General features: G+C 43.1%; 1 protein-coding gene across 1 annotated transcript in view; it reads right to left on the bottom strand.

Annotated features, from left to right (window-relative positions):
• The window catches only part of kcnd1 (potassium voltage-gated channel, Shal-related subfamily, member 1), a 30,242-nt gene extending 19,905 nt beyond the window's left edge, over positions 1-10,337 (bottom strand). The window contains exon 1 of the mRNA XM_038271244.1: positions 10,147-10,337. The gene's annotated coding sequence lies outside the window, so the exon portion shown is untranslated. The remainder of the gene's footprint in view (positions 1-10,146) is intronic.
• Positions 10,338-18,557: the final 8,220 nt, after the last annotated feature.

Genomic DNA, 18,557 nt, shown 5'->3' with positions numbered 1-18,557 from the left:
TGGATGGATGATGGATGGATGGATGGATGATGGATGGATGGATGGATGGATGGATGTTTAATGGATGGATGGATGGATGGATGGATGATGGATGGATGGATGGATGGATGTTGGATGGATGGATGGATGGATGGATGTTTAAAGGATGGATGTTTAATGGATGGATGATGGATGGATGGATGGATGGATGGATGGATGTTGGATGGATGGATGGATGGTTGGATGGATGGATGTTTAATGGATGGATGGATGGATGGATGTTGGATGGATGGATGGATGGATGTTAGATGGATGGATGGATGGATGGATGGTTGGATGGATGGATGTTTAATGGATGGATGGATGGATGGATGGATGGATGATGGATGGATGGATGGATGGATGGATGGATGGATGTTGGATGGATGATGGATGGATGATGGATGGATGGATGGATGATGGATGGATGGATGGATGGATGGATGGATGATGGATGGATGGATGGATGATGGATGGATGGATGGATGGATGGATGGATGGATGGATGATGGATGGATGGATGGATGGATGGATGGATGGATGATGGATGATGGATGGATGGATGGATGATGGATGGATGGATGGATGGATGGATGGATGGATGGATGATGGATGGATGGATGGATGGATGGATGGATGGATGGATGGATGGATGGATGGATGGATGGATGGATGGATGGATGATGGATGGATGGATGGATGGATGATGGATGGATGGATGGATGGATGGATGGATGGATGGATGGATGATGGATGGATGGATGGATGGATGGATGGATGGATGGATGGATGGATGATGGATGGATGGATGATGGATGGATGGATGGATGGATGGATGGATGGATGGATGGATGATGGATGGATGGATGGATGATGGATGGATGGATGGATGATGGATGGATGGATGGATGGATGGATGGATGGATGGATGGATGGATGGATGGATGGATGATGGATGGATGGATGGATGGATGGATGGATGGATGGATGATGGATGGATGGATGGATGGATGGATGGATGGATGGATGGATGGATGGATGGATGATGGATGGATGGATGGATGGATGGATGGATGATGGATGGATGGATGGATGGATGGATGATGGATGGATGATGGATGGATGGATGGATGGATGGATGGATGATGGATGGATGGATGGATGGATGATGGATGGATGGATGGATGGATGGATGATGGATGGATGGATGGATGGATGATGGATGGATGGATGGATGGATGGATGGATGATGGATGGATGGATGGATGGATGGATGATGGATGGATGGATGGATGGATGGATGGATGGATGGATGATGGATGGATGGATGGATGGATGGATGGATGGATGATGGATGGATGATGGATGGATGGATGGATGGATGGATGGTGGATGGATGGATGGATGGATGGATGATGGATGGATGGATGGATGGATGATGGATGGATGGATGGATGATGGATGGATGGATGGATGGATGATGGATGGATGGATGGATGGATGGATGGATGATGGATGGATGATGGATGGATGGATGGATGATGGATGGATGATGGATGGATGGATGGATGGATGATGGATGGATGATGGATGGATGGATGATGGATGGATGGATGGATGGATGGATGATGGATGGATGATGGATGGATGGATGGATGGATGGATGGATGGATGATGGATGGATGGATGGATGGATGGATGGATGGATGGATGGATGGATGATGGATGGATGGATGGATGGATGGATGGATGATGGATGGATGGATGGATGGATGGATGGATGGATGGATGGATGGATGGATGGATGATGGATGATGGATGGGTGGATGGATGATGGATGGATGGATGATGGATGGATGGATGGATGGATGGATGATGGATGGATGGATGGATGGATGATGGATGGATGGATGATGGATGGATGGATGGATGGATGGATGGATGATGGATGGATGGATGGATGGATGATGGATGATGGATGGATGGATGGATGGATGGATGATGGATGGATGGATGGATGGATGGATGGATGGATGGATGATGGATGGATGATGGATGGATGGATGGATGGATGGATGATGGATGGATGATGGATGGATGGATGGATGGATGGATGATGGATGGATGGATGGATGGATGGATGGATGGATGATGGATGGATGGATGGATGGATGGATGGATGATGGATGGATGGATGGATGGATGGATGGATGATGGATGGATGGATGGATGGATGGATGGATGGATGGATGGATGATGGATGGATGGATGGATGGATGGATGGATGGATGATGGATGGATGGATGGATGGATGGATGATGGATGGATGGATGGATGATGGATGGATGGATGGATGGATGGATGGATGGATGATGGATGGATGGATGGATGGATGGATGGATGGATGATGGATGGATGGATGGATGATGGATGGATGGATGGATGGATGGATGGATGGATGATGGATGGATGGATGGGTGGATGGATGATGGATGGATGGATGATGGATGGATGGATGGATGGATGGATGATGGATGGATGGATGGATGGATGGATGATGGATGGATGGATGGATGGATGGATGATGGATGGATGGATGGATGGATGGATGGATGGATGATGGATGGATGGATGATGGATGGATGGATGATGGATGGATGGATGGATGGATGGATGATGGATGGATGGATGGATGATGGATGGATGGATGGATGGATGGATGGATGATGGATGGATGGATGGATGGATGGATGGATGATGGATGGATGGATGGATGGATGGATGGATGGATGATGGATGGATGGATGATGGATGGATGATGGATGATGGATGGATGGATGATGGATGGATGGATGGATGGATGGATGGATGGATGGATGGATGGATGATGGATGGATGGATGGATGGATGGATGGATGGATGATGGATGGATGGATGGATGGATGGATGATGGATGGATGGATGGATGATGGATGGATGGATGGATGGATGGATGGATGATGGATGGATGGATGGATGGATGGACCAGTCAGCTCCCCTCCATGGTGGATCCATATCTCTGCGTCTCTCAGAGGGAATCCCTGCTGACCTCCTGGTCTCTGATTGGACGGCCGATCATCTGACTCGCTCAGCTGAAGCTTTTAGACGCTCAGAGCTCTGGATCAGCAGCCAGCTGACATCCAGAGGTTCTGCTGCGGTTTCCAGCCCAGCAGCTTCCAGGAACAGATCAGGAGTTGGTTTATGGTTATTATCGTAGAGAGCTCAGCCTGAGTCAGTGGTTTTTTTTACAGCCTAGAGATGCTGAATGACTAAAGATAAAATATGAAATACTTCCTGTCAGTGTAGGAGGATCAGCAGGAAACTCTGGCAAGCTCTGCTTTTCTGTTGTCCAGAGAAAAGCCTTATGCCAGCCTCCACCATAGACCTGATGGATCAGTTCTCCAGATGTTGGGTGAAAAGGCTCTGGCTTATCTCCTCTACCATGATGGCAGCATTGATGGAGGAAATGTGCCTTCAGGGCCACATTGATCAGAATTTTCCACCTGGAAGCCTCAATCTAAAGGTCTGGCCGATGAGGAGGACTGGCTGGACCCAGCAGGGACAGAAGGACAGTTTAGGAAGGAAATCCTGTCTGTTTTATCAGTTGGTAAAAGGCTGTAATTAATGTGAAAACGCAGCTGTGGTTGTGAACGTTACGGTGGGTTCGCTCTGACACAGGGATTACCATCATTACTCCAGAATTAGAAACAATAACTCAGAGTCTGGAGGATGACTCACATTCCTCTGCTGATCTGCTGCGGTTTGAACCTGAATGCTGCTGAGCATAAAGTCAAAGAGCAGCAGAGGTAGAGGCTCCAGAGGCAGAGGAAACGTCCCGGACGGATTAGAGCCGTGTACTGGACGTCCAGGGAGGAGGAGGTCACGCCATCAGGGCAGGTCAGTGGTTGTTCTCAGACACCTGAGCATCATGACCTCCGACCTGAAGGCTCTGTTTAACGACACATCAGCTGTGGTCCAATTTATAGTCTCAGCACAGATGGATCTGTTTCCATCCAGTGGGGTTTGCATCATTACACAGATAAAAATGGACCTCTGATTGGATCAATACCAAGAAAACGAGCTGGTTCCAATCAGTCACAGAGACAAGAGAACAACAAACGTTCCTGATCAGACCAAAGGAAGCTGAAGCCTCCGCTCAGAGATCGATGAGAACTTCACAGCTTCAGGTCAGCTGGGGTTAAACTCTACAAACCACCGATCCACAAAACCTTCCGCAACTTTCCACACCCGGAAGATGAGCCCTGTCTTGGAGGGAAAATTATGAAATCCATCTTTATTTTATATAAATGTGCAGATGAGTCTTTGGTACCAAAGAGAACCATTAGACCTTAACGAGTTCCAACAGCTGATGATGGGATATAAGAAGGCTCTAAATTTAGATTCTTCAAAGAACCTTAATAAGGAAAGTTAGAGGTGATTTTAGTCTTTAAGGATAAAACCTGCAAACCGGTTCGATCCCATTTAAATGAGAAAACTGTGTGTGCTGTTTGCAGTTTGAGACTGGGCATAAAGGAAAGATGATGTTCTCAGCCATGAAGATGGAGGGAAAAAATATCAAATTTAGCTAAACAATATTATTGTTAATACTGAGGAATATTATTTATCAAGCACCTTTCATAGAAGTACCTCAAAGTGATACAAAGAAAGGTACAAAAAAAGAAAAAATAAAAAATGCTATGTCAATCATAAAATCTGGAAAAGCTGAGTTTGTTACTTATGAAAGTCCAGATATTGTCATGAACTTTCTCTCTGTCATCGTTCATCGGTCCAGTGCCTCCTTTGCGACCACAATCACCAAAGATACGTTTTGGGTTGTTTGCACCTGACATTTAACATCCGAACACCGACATGTTCCAACTTGTTTAGTCCAAAACATTGACTGACCATCAGCCAAGTGGGGAAAATCCAGCTTGTATTTCATCTCATAGGTCAGATCTGAGCTTCTGAATGTTTCAGAGAGAAGAACCAACATAGAGTTCAGACAGACACCTGAAATCAGTCACACCTGCAGGGAACAGAAGAGCTGCAGTGTTTGAGTGAAACCATTGAAAACGAGCCGTTCTTTAAGCACATGTTACTGCAGAAACAGCAGAACACAACAGGAAAGTCCAGGATGAGGAACCCCAGCTGCAGAAAAAGCAGAATGCTTCAGAAGAAAGTCATCATTTATATCCTGGAAAAACCCCGGCATTCAAAGGTTGAACATGAAGGAACCCAAACATGCTTAGGTATAATACAGTAGAACCCAAGCTTCCTGGTTAGAACACGGTAGAATGCAGGTACACTAAGGTAGAACATGAAGGACCACAGTTATCTACAGGTAAAACATGAAGGAATCCAGATATCTGCAGGTAGAACATGAAGGAACCCAGTTATCTACAGGTAGAACACGAAGGAACCCAGTTATCTAAAGGTAGAACATGAAGGAAACCAGATATCTACAGGTAGAACATGAAGGAATCCAGATATCTGCAGGTAGAACATGAAGGAATCCAGATATCTACAGGTAGAACACGAAGGAACCCAGTTATCTAAAGGTAGAACATGAAGGAACCCAGATATCTGCAGGTAGAACATGAAAGAATCCAGATATCTGCAGGTAGAACATGAAGGAATCCAGATATCTACAGGTAGAACACAAAGGAACCCAGTTATCTAAAGGTAGAACATGAAGGAACCCAGTTATCTAAAGGTAGAACATGAAGGAATCCAGATATCTGCAGGTAGAACATGAAGGAACCCAGTTATCTAAAGGTAGAACATGAAGGAACCCAGTTATCTAAAGATAGAACACGAAGGAACCCAGTTATCCAAAGGTAGAACATGAAGGAATCCAGATATCTGCAGGTAGAACATGAAGGAACCCAGTTATCTACAGGTAGAACACGAAGGAACCCAGTTATCTAAAGGTAGAACATGAAGGAAACCAGATATCTACAGGTAGAACATGAAGGAATCCAGATATCTGCAGGTAGAACACGAAGGAACCCAGTTATCTAAAGGTAGAACATGAAGGAACCCAGTTATCTACAGGTAGAACACGAAGGAACCCAGTTATCTAAAGGTAGAACATGAAGGAACCCAGTTATCTAAAGGTAGAACATGAAGGAATCCAGATATCTGCAGGTAGAACATGAGGGAACCCAGTTATCTAAAGGTAGAACATGAAGGAACCCAGTTATCTAAAAGCAGAAGATGAAGGAACCCAGTTATCTAAAGGTAGAACACGAAGGAACCCAGTTATCTACAGGTAGAACATGAAGGAATCCAGATATCTGCAGGTAGAACACGAAGGAACCCAGTTATCTACAGGAAGAACACGAAGGAACCCAGTTATCTACAGGAAGAACATGAAGGAACCCAGATATCTACAGGTAGAACATGAAGGAATCCAGATATCTGCAGGTAGAACATGAAGGAACCCAGATATCTACAGGAAGAACATGAATGAACCCAGATATCTACAGGTAGAACATGAAGGAACCCAGATATCTACAGGTAGATATAGTCCATTGAAAGTCCAGCTGATCCAGAACTGGGCTGAAGTTCTCAGAATACGGAGGGGTGTGAATATTAATGAGCACAGACTGTGCATGTGTGTGTGTGTACTCGCAGGGTGTGTGTCTGTTTGGGGTGGAGGTAGGGAGGGGGGTTTAGAAGCTACCAGAAACTCATCACTAATGCATCGAGTAGATTACATCAACATCAGCCAACACACCCCAACTGATCACACACGCAATAACTGATCACACCCCAACTGATCACACACTATCTGATCACACACTGATCACACACTATCTGATCACACACTATCTGATCACACATTAACTGACCACACACTAACTGATCACACATTAACTGACCACACACTAATTGATCACACATTAACTGATCAAACACACACTATCTGATCACACATTAACTGACCACACACTAATGGATCACACATTAACTGACCACACACTATCTGATCACACATTAACTGACCACACACTAATTGATCACACATTAACTGACCACACACTAACTGATCACACATTAACTGATCAAACACACACTAACTGATCACATACTAACTGATCACACACTAATTGATTACATACAGTAACTGATTACACACTAACATATCACACACTAATTGATTAAACACACTAACTGATCACACGCTAACTGATTACACACTAACTGATTACACACTAACTGATCACACACTAATTGATTACACACACTAACTGATCACAAACTAACTGATTACACACTAACTGATCACACACTAATTGATTACACACACTAATTGATTAAACACACTAACTGATCACACACTAACTGATCAAACACATACTAATTGATCACACACTGACTGATCACACACACTAACTGATCACACACTAATTGATTAAACACACTAACTGATCACACGCTAACTGATTACACACTAACTGATTACACACTAACTGATCACACACTAATTGATTACACACACTAACTGATCACAAACTAACTGATTACACACTAACTGATCACACACTAATCGATTACACACACTAACTGATCAAACACACTAACTGATCACACACAAACTGATCAAACACATACTAATTGATGACGCACACTAACTGATTACACACACTAACTGATTACACATGCTAACTGATCAGACACTATTTGATCACACACTGATCACACAAACACTAGCTGATCACACACTAATTGATCACACATTCACCAATCACACATTAATTGATCACACACTAACTGATCACACACACTAACTGATCACACACACTAACTGATCACATACTAATTGATCACACACTTACTGATTACACAAACACTAGCTAATCACACACTATTTGTCCACACACTAACTGATCACACACTAATTGATTACACAACAACTGATTACAAAAACACTAGCTGATCACACACTAATTGTTCAAACCCTAACTGATCACACATTAACTGATTACACATGCTAACTGATCAGACACTATTTGATCACACACTGATCACACAAACACTAGCTGATCACACACTAACTGATCACACATTAACTGATCACACACTAATTGATCACACATTCACCAATCACACATTAATTGATCACACACTAACTGATCACACACACTAACTGATCACACACACTAACTGATCACATACTAATTGATCACACACTTACTGATTACACACTAATTGATCACACAACAACTGATTACACAAACACTAACTGATCACACACTAACTGTTCACACACTAACTGATGTGACACTAATTTATCACACACTGATTACACAAACACTAACTGATCACGCACTAATTGATCACACACTAATTGCTCACACACTAACAGATCACACACTGATTATACACTAATTGATCAAACACTAATTGATCACACACTAACGGAACAGGCACTAACTGATCACACACTAATTGATTACACACAGTAACTGATTACACACTAACTGATCACACACTAATTGATTACACACACCAACTGATCACACGCTAACTGATTACACACTAACTGATTACACACTAACTGATCACACACTAATTGATTACACACACTAACTGATCACAAACTAACTGATTACACACTAACTGATCACACACTAATTGATTACACACACTAACTGATCAAACAAACACTAATTGATCACACACTGACTGATCACACACACTAACTGATCACATACTAACTGATCACACACACTAATTGTTCACACACTAAGTGATCATGCACTAACTGATCACACACTAACTGATCACACCCAAACTGATCACACACACTAACTGATCACATATTAACTGATCACATCCTAACTGATTACACACCAACTGATCACACACTTACTGATCACATCCTAACTGATCACACACTAACTGATTACACACACTAACTGATCATACACTAATTGATCACACACTAACTGATAACACTAACACTAGCTGATCACACACTAATTGTTCACACACTAACTGATCACACACTAATTGTTCACACACTAAGTGATGAGACACTAATTTATCACACACTAACTGATCACGCACTAATTGATCACACATTAATTGCTCACACACTAATTGTTCACACACCAACTGATCATACACTAATTGATCAAACACTAATTGATCACACACTAACTGAACAGACACTAATTGATCAAACACTAATTGATCACACACTAATTGATCACACACTAACTAATTACACAAACATTAACTGATCACAAACTCATTGTTCACACACTAATTGATTACACAAACACTAGGTGATCACACACTAACTGTTCAGACACTAACTGATCACACACTAATTGTTCACACACCAACTGATCATACACTAATTGATCACACACTGATTACACAAACACTAGCTGATCACACACTAATTGTTCACACACCAACTGATCATACACTAATTGATCACACACTGATTATACAAACACTAATTGATCACACACTAATTGATCACACACTAACTAATTACACAAACATTAACTGATCACAAACTCATTGTTCACACACTAATTGATTACACAAACACTAGGTGATCACACACTAACTGTTCAGACACTAACTGATCACACACTAATTGTTAACACACCAACTGATCATACACTAATTGATCACACACTGATTATACAAACACTAGCTGATCACACACTAATTGTTCACACACTAACTGATCAGACACTAATTGATCACACACTAACTGATTACACAAACACTAACTGATCAGACACTAATTGCTCCCACACTAACTATCACACACTAATTGATCACAAACTAACTGATCAGATACCAATTGCTCCCACACTAACCGGTGTCACACCCTGACTGTGACCCAAACACTTTGCTGTGTTGGTTTCTTTGCTCTTCTGTCCTGAATCCAAACAGATCCCATCTCTGCCCCCCCCCTCTCTCTCTCTCTCTCTCTCTCTCTCTGGAAGTTCAGCCTCTCTCTCCAAACTCTTCCTCCCAGTCGTCCCGTCCCGCTCCTCCACTCCCTTCTCTTCTTTCTATTCTCAGCGTTGAATCTGGAGCAGTTTTCATCCTACTTACCTCCGCTGCCCGCGCGTTGATGAAGCTGAGGACGAAGAGGAGGAAGAGGAAGCAGCAGGTTTTCCAAGTGAAATCAGCTGATGAGCCCAGGAGGATGAAGAAAGAAGGGGAATTAAAACAAAAAAAAGAGGAGGAGGAGTTGTTGTTCCGTCTCAGATCTGTCCTGCTCTGCTGCCGCGGCAACAGCCACTTCTCCTGTCATCCCTCCTCTTCATCAGGCTCCTCCTCCTCCCATCCGCTTGCTCGACCCTCCCTTCATCGTCCTCCTCTTCTCTCACTCTCTCACTTCTTCCTCTCTGTTGTTCATTGTCATTCCTTTGCTCCTTTAGTCTTTTACTTTGTCACTCTTTCTTTCCCTCCTCTCTGCCTGCACACATTAAAGACCAGTGGACTGATTGCAGCACTTCATGATGGATGGGACAGAGATGGAAAGACTTTGAGACATTCCAGCTATCCCAACTTTGCTGTTTAGATCTGTTAAAAGTGTTTTTTTTATGAAGAACCAGAGAACTGGAATTAAAATCAGTGTCTGAATTAGTCAGAATATTCACCACAATAGAATCAATATCTGAAAAAGGATCAGAATTGGAATTATGAATTTAGTTTGAACCAGAGTCAAGATCAGAATTAGAACTGAATCGGAATCAGTTCAAATCTTAAACAGAATCAGGATGAAGTTTCAGGACTCAGAACAAAGGACCCAGAATTGAGGCAGAACAGAAGGTGGAATAACTTAAAGCATTTATCTAAACCAGTGGTTTTGCAGAAGCAGCAGCTAGGGCGTCTATCACAGGAATGTCTATAAGAGAAAAACACAGGTTAATGTCTCCAATAATCTGATGGATGATTATGAACGCGTGAGTCACTAACCTGGTTTGACAGTTCAGTCCATGAAAACGAGGATGATTCCAGCCGATTGGCTGATAAGACGCAGCAAACGCAGCCAGAGAGTTCCAGATGCAGAAGCCTAGAAGGCTGCAGAATTGACAGGAAATCAGACCCGAGCAGAAGAAGAAAGGCAGGATAATCCACAGGGCGAAGTCAAGAGGCAGATCCAGGTTCAGTCCACAGAATTATCCTACAGGAGTCGGAGGACAGGCTAGGCAAACAGATCAGACAGGGGCAGGCTTGAAAGCTCTCTACACCAAATGCTCAGGAATAATCTGGCACTGATGGATGCAAACATCCATCCATCCATTTTCCGTCACGCTTATCCCAAGCGGGATTGCAAGGGATGCTGGTGCCTATCTCCAGCTGTCTACAGGTGAGAGGCGGGGTCCACCCTGGACAGATCGCCAGTCCATTGCAGGGCAACATAGAGACAAACAGGACAAACAATCATTCAATTTATTCAATTCAATTTATCTTTATTGTAATTGTCACAAGAACAGCGAAATTTTAATTCACACACACAGTCACACCTACAGTAGGAGAATTTAAAGTAGTCAATTAACCTAACAGACATGTTTTTGGACAGTGGAATGAAGCCAGAGTACCCGGAGAAGTACCACGCATGCTCAGGGAGAACATGCAAACTCCATGCAGAAAGATCCTGGACTGGGAATCGAACTTTAATATTTCTTGCTGCGAGGCCCAAGTGCTACCCACTGCTCCACCAAGCAGCAAGGCAGCATAAATAGGAGGTGGAACAGGTGTGTCAGGTGAGGCTGGATGAAATCTGGACAGAGCTAAGCAGGTGGAATAAATTAACTAATAATCCAGTCATCAGTGCCATGATCATGACATTAAGCTCTCTGCTTCCAACAGGCAGGAAGATTATCTGGTAAACAGCTGGTGGATTTTGTTGTCATTGACATTTTTTAGGAGTGTCAGTTTACTTTTTGATTAAGATGCTTGTGCTTGGTGATCGCGTTTATATTATACTTAAGATTCCCACGTTTCTGTGGATAATATATCTCTATGTTTATCTAAGTACAGGCATACATTGTACAACAAGTTCAGTCTTTGTACTGAGCTGCCGCTCAAACTGTGCGACAAAACCGCTGGGTTTAAAAGTTCACAGCCCACGATATATGTTCTTACAGTGTACGGCTGACACTGTGATGCAATCAATTTGCTCACACTATATGTCCAAAATCCGCACTTCTGAATCATTGCCGAGACACGCCGCTGGTCAGACTCGTCAATCTGGAAGTCAAACGTACACAGTAGAAGAAGAACTCCCTTGATTGCACATGCACAGTGCGTGAGGTTCTGGTAAATGAGCTCCTAGATCCCAGAGAACAAGGGAGTTCCTCTTCTTATACTGTGTTATGCCATATGCCATGATCATGGTTTTTGGACATTGGGAACCAGTGTCCATATTTCATCTTGACATGATGACTGGCTCACAAGCAGCAAGTATGACCAAGAGTCATTTAGTGGAATCCTGATGTCTATTCGCTTCTAGCTATTTCAAAGAGGGTAAAGAATCACTTCGCTAAAGGTTATTGGTTCCTGATTAAGCAAATAATGTTTATTCACCTCATGGATTAGCATTGTGAATTGGTCTGAAAACATTTCAATTTCTCTCAATTAGTGAAAAGCTAATTTGATCACATTCCACATTCTTCCAGATAAACTTTGGTTTTCAAACACAAAATTTAACTGTAACATGGTTTTCAACCATGGTTTCTCTTCCTCTTTCTACTAAATAATTTAGTTTAGTGAAGTTTCGCTAGTTTTAAACTGAAATACATTGTGGTGAATTTATTCCATGTATGTGCAGAATTAACAGCTTGACCATGATTAGTGATCGAATCACTCTTTCATCTATTGTTCTAACACACAGCTAGTAGAGGGTGTGTTCATAAACAATATATAATTGCAGAAATAATATCTGATTAATTAAGATATTTACCACCCCTACCAGGGAGTGCAATAAGCATCTTAAAGTATCAGAAATATAAATTCCCAGCTGGCTGGGAATTTAATGTATCAAAATCACAACATACAGTAAATATGGCATCCAACCAGGATTGGCGCTGAACATGAAATCCCAATAACTGTCTACGTTTGGCTTCCAGACTGACAAGTCCGACCAGCAGTGTCTCTTGGCAAGAATCACCAGTGTCGGAGACAGGAACCTCTGGGTGCGGAGAGGCTAGTGACAAGCAGAGACTGTTTCCCCATTTACACTACCCCTCTGAAACCGATCCTTGCCAAGTTCCGACCGAGCTTGGATCAGTTAACCGTGCCGAGCTTGGTCCCTTATGAACATTTATGCATCACTGTAGAACGGTTCCTTGCCTCTCAACGACGGTCCGCTATGCCACAGCTCTCAAGGCAGGAATTGCTCAAACAAAAATGGTGGCGCTCATTCTGTTAGGGCATCGAAATTGGAATCCTCAGGATTTGAATGCGAAACCCGCTCCCACAGACTGCCACTCTGGGTCTCTGAGCAAGACCCTGAACCCCCGATTGCTCTCCAGGCGCGCCATGATGGCAGCCCACTGCTGGCCATGGGGAACTTTCTCCAATGTGAGATCAATAAAGTTAAATTATTATTAATTATGTGCCTGGATAGCGTCCTCCTCCCTGCATCATCCCAGGTCACACCACGACCTTTTGATGCCATTTATTGTCAATAGGCTGAGTAGAAGTTTCTGTTGTGAACAGGTGAAAAGATCTGTGAATTACAAAGGGGGCAGAGGACCGGACTCTAAAAACCCCTTTTTATTTGCTTTTATTTACTTGTACTTATTTTCAGTAGTGTTTGGTGTTTGCATGGTTATCAGATACAATAATAATAATCCTGTGATAGGGACCATTAGCTAATAAAGCGTGACAGAGGATGGATGGATGGATGAAAGGTACCAAAGTATTTTAACCTGTTATCACTCAGGCCAGATTCACTCTGCTTTCAGGAACATCTGATTGAAAAGAGACAAATTTATTTGTGGGTGATTAATACCTTTGCTGATAGCCATAGTCTAAATTACTAAATTGGTGAAAGACAACTTGATTTTAACAGCTGGTCCAGGAGTCCTAGCCTCGTGAGACCATCCTGATCTCGCGAGCTTCCAAGGTTTCACTCGCAGATCAGTCTGGAGACTCTACGTTAAAGAAAATGTGGAGCCGTTCACCAAACAAACGTCCAATCAGCGTTGGCTTTGAGGCGGGTTGAGGTGTGACGCAACAAGAAGCGCGACAGTTCAGTCTAAAGAACATGGCGGCTTCAGCCGATGAAACTAGCGTTAGCGTGGCTATCGAGCAAGTTTTATGGGAATTACAGAGTATTTCTTCACTGAAAGAAGAGCAAAACACTGCTCTGGAGGCTTTTCTCAGAGGAAAAGATGTTTTTGCTCTTCTCCCGACTGGTTTCAGCAAGAGTTTGATCTATCAATTGGCTCCTCTTCGTCGTCGCTCTGTTAGTACGTCATATGCTTCGTTGATCTGATTGGTTTATTTGACCCGTCTATCACCAACATAGGCCAATCAGCTAACCAGTATTTTCGCAAAATTCCCAAAATTACTTCAACGGAAGGTTTCCAGATGGATATACAGAGCAAATCCATCATGGCGGAGTCAGGTTACTGGAGTCCAACCTTGAGTAAAAAACTTAGAGACTAAGAACCCTGGTGACTTAGCAAATTACAGTTATAACCTTTTAAGGAATAATCATTAATTAACCCCTGAGTTGAATGACTTATTAATTAACAATTATAATCCCAGTTCTAGATATTTAATGTATTCAGAATATTCTGGTAAACTTGGAAAACATAAGAAAGGAAAAACTATTGTCACCTTTGTAAAATATAAGGTGTACTTTTTTAGGCAGTTTAAAGGAAAAGAGGATTTAATTTTAATTCTATTCATTATTTGTGATTTTATGTGACATTAGATGTTTTTGTCTATATTTCTTTACAAGCGCTACCTGTTACCTGTCCTGTTGCAGGACGTCTGTCTGCAGGTAGAACCAGAGGTCCGGTTTCTGTTTCTCAGACACATGAGGTAAACACAATCAACTGAGCCACTTAGTCAGACAAAACACCGTAGACGCACACGTTCAGCAAGACACTGGATCCGTGTGCGGAAACTGAAACCCGGAGGTTTACTTGTGTCCCGCATCTTTAATCTTCATAACCTTCACCTGCTCTGATCCTTGTTTACTTACATGCCTCACATCGTGTTCTTTTAACTCTTTTTGTCCTGATTGTAGATGTTTGACCTTAAACATCTCCAGTTAAACCATGCTCGATCCATTGGTTGTGTCTCTGAATCAGCGATTGAATCTCCACAGAGCCATTTCTGCAGACGGTCAAACATCTGACATTTCTAGCTTTGAGGAAACTTCACCACAGACATAATGCCATAGAAGCTTTACTACATTCTAAGGTAGAAATATCTTGACTGAAAGCTTCGTTCGACTTTCTCTCTCCCAGAGAATCTGTTTGAAGCCCAGACAGAAATGCAGCGGCTGAGTTCCTGCAGATCTCAGCGGACTAAGTGCTTTCCTTCACCCATTTTAGGTGTGAACCAGAAGGTGTGAAGTAACAGCAGCAGCCCAGTAGAACCAGCAGTCATGGTACCAGAAGGCCAATTTCACAGCAGGCTAGAGGTGTCAAACTCCCGTCCTGGAGGGGTGGAGTCCTACAACTTTCACACGCATCCCTGCTCCAGCACATCGACCCCTCAGCAGTGAAGTTCTACTGGGTTCTGCTACCAACCTCATTATTTGGTTCAGTCACTGCAGAAACTGATTCGTTGTTGCAGGAGGTTACAGGGTCCTTTAGCGTGAAGTGACCTTTGACCCGTCATGATCCAAGGTGGTCCAATTTACAGCAGAGATTCTGAGTTCATCTCTCCAATCAGAGCCTTGGTTAAGAAATAAAACCTTTAACATATTTTTAACCTCTTAAAACCCCCCAGGCACGCAGCTCCAAGCTACTAGCAGAAGTTCCAAACCCTGCAGCTCTGGAACTGTTATGGATAGAGGTCTGTAATTTTTTGCATTTGTGGTTGACATGTTATAGAACAAATATAATACAATGAAACCTGCTTTTTCTCAAGAATGTCTCTATTACTGCTGTTCAAAAAAGACCAATCATTTCGAGAATAAAAAACAACAACTTTAAGTCATGTTTGAACTGATGTAGGTCGGTCTGTTTTCACAAACTAGAAGCTTTCAAATAATGTTGTCATGATCTGGCCTGTTTGCTCCTCCCTAATTAGTAATTCCTCTCACCTGTTTCCTCTGGTTTATATTCAGTTCAGTCTGAGCATTCAGGGCCAGATCATTTCTTGTCTTTCTTTCAGTCTTTCTGTTCAGTTTTTATTTGGTTCATGTCCTGGATCCTGGCAGCGAGTGGAAAGAGGGTTTTAGTGTTTGTCTCTTCTCCTGACCGTCACTGTTCCTCCCCCACGGAGTCCTCTGGGTTTTTGGCTCATTATGGGGGGAGGTTCAGTTTTTATCCAGTAAGCCTGGCTCCAGGGAGGAGACCAGTTTAAAGTCCTGCATCAAGTTCCGGTTCCTACGTCCTGTCTCGGCTACCCTCTTCCACTGAGCCTGCCTGTCTGCACCTGATCCTGTCTGCTCCTGTGTGTGACCACCTGGTCATGCTTCTGGTCCCAGTCTGACTCTGAACCCTCCTGGGAGCCTGTGGATGCCTGGAAGTCTGGATCCTGCACCCTGTTCCTGTTCCTGCCTGATCTGGATCCTGCTACCTGTCTGTTCCTGCCTGATCTGGATCCTGCCTGTTCCTGTCTGTTCTGGATCCCTGACCAGGATCGGCTTCCAGCATGTCCTCTGGGACTGCAGCACTGGGGACATTCGTGGTCTGGACTGTTAAACCAGGTAAGTGACCAACCCAGATAATCATATATCAGTTTATCGTGGTCACTTACCTGTGTTTCCTCCCTAGAGTGTCTGAGATTGGGCGGTGCCCCGTCCCCCCGCCTGCAGCTCCGCTTTTGTTTTGTTTTATTTAATAAACATTTGAACTTTCCTACTGACTGTCTCTCCTTGAATACTGGGTCCATCTGTCCTCGGTTCCTGACAAATGTATAGCACATGTAATTTGGGCTTAAAGTTCCTAAGTTATTTGCTTTTCCATTTGGGTATGCAAAATAGGCAAAGATTACATGAAATGAGGCGGATGTTAAGAGGTTAAATATGTTTAGGCAATTAAAAACACCAAATGTGGGAATCATGAACTGAGGTTATTGTATTTATTGTCCTCTTTCCGTATTTCTTTTAAAGCAATATCCCTTCTCCTCTCACCACCATAATTCTGTCTGAGGCAGATCTACACAGGAAATTCCCTTCTAACCAATTACAGGAGAGCAGAGTGAGCTCAACACGCTCTGTAGGGAGAGGCTAATGGACTAAATGCAATAATGACAAACTGTAAGCGTGGGTTTCAGAAAAAGTGCTGCTTGACTTTAATCATTTGCTTAATTGTTATTCTTAAGGGATCTGTTTGCATACTAAAACACATGTTTGTAAAAATACGGTCATTTCCTCAAAGGAGTCCACTAAGCCCCTCCCCCTTTCCGTAGATATTTGACCCAAGACCTAAATCCAGACATGAAGGCCCCCACCAGCACCACCTCTTTGCACCTAGTCTTTTCTGCAGATCCGTAGCCCCTCCCCCTTTATTCACACTTTTATGCTGCGCTCACACCAGGCTCATTCTCACAGCATCTAGTGCAACGCCATGGTGGACGGCGTCGAGGCGTCCAGCAGCGGATCCCCAGAAGGGGCGATGCATCCGAGCGTTCTGGCATTCGACGATGGAGTTCAGTAAATTTGACTTTTTCCCCAGAACACCAGAGTGTCAACCAATCAGAAAAGCTGCTCCAGGAGGTTTTATGGGAGGAGATAGACGCTACCTGCAGGCTGATCCTGACTAGTTTCTGAATAGAAAATAATTCTAGAATGTGAACGCAACGTGTTGTCTTGTGTCCAATCTGGTTATGTGGGCTAATGATTCACTTCTATTCAGTTTATTTCTATAGCTCCAATTCACATCATGTCATCTCAGGTCACTTTCCAGTTTACCAGATCATCCAGTCAGATTGATTCAAAGTTTTCTATCTAAGGAAAACCAGCTGATTGCATCGACTCATTGACTCTTCAGCAATCCCTCACACTAAGCATGCTTGTAGCGACAGTGGAGAGGAAAAACTCCCTTTGAACAGGAAGAAACCTCCAGCAGAAAGGAGGGACTGTGGAGCAGACCGAAGCCCTAATAAAAAAAAAAGTTTAGAGCAGAAAACGAGGAGCAGTTTACCAAAAATAAATACACAACAAAGCAACTCTGGGAGTGAGTAGCCTTACCCTCTGTTTTAATAATCACATCCTGATCATGCATTCACCCACTCTCACATTCATCACTGTAGGACAGCAGTCAAAGAGTGAAAGCCTTAAGAGGAAAATCACTGCAACAAAGTAGGAGCCCGGGTCCATC

The sequence above is a fragment of the Cyprinodon tularosa genome, unplaced genomic scaffold (genome assembly GCF_016077235.1).
Source record: "Cyprinodon tularosa strain WSP-4 unplaced genomic scaffold, ASM1607723v1 ctg796, whole genome shotgun sequence".
NCBI lineage: Eukaryota > Metazoa > Chordata > Actinopteri > Cyprinodontiformes > Cyprinodontidae > Cyprinodon > Cyprinodon tularosa.
The sequence above is the reverse complement of the archived record's forward strand: the minus strand, read 5'-3'. Positions and strand labels throughout refer to the sequence as shown.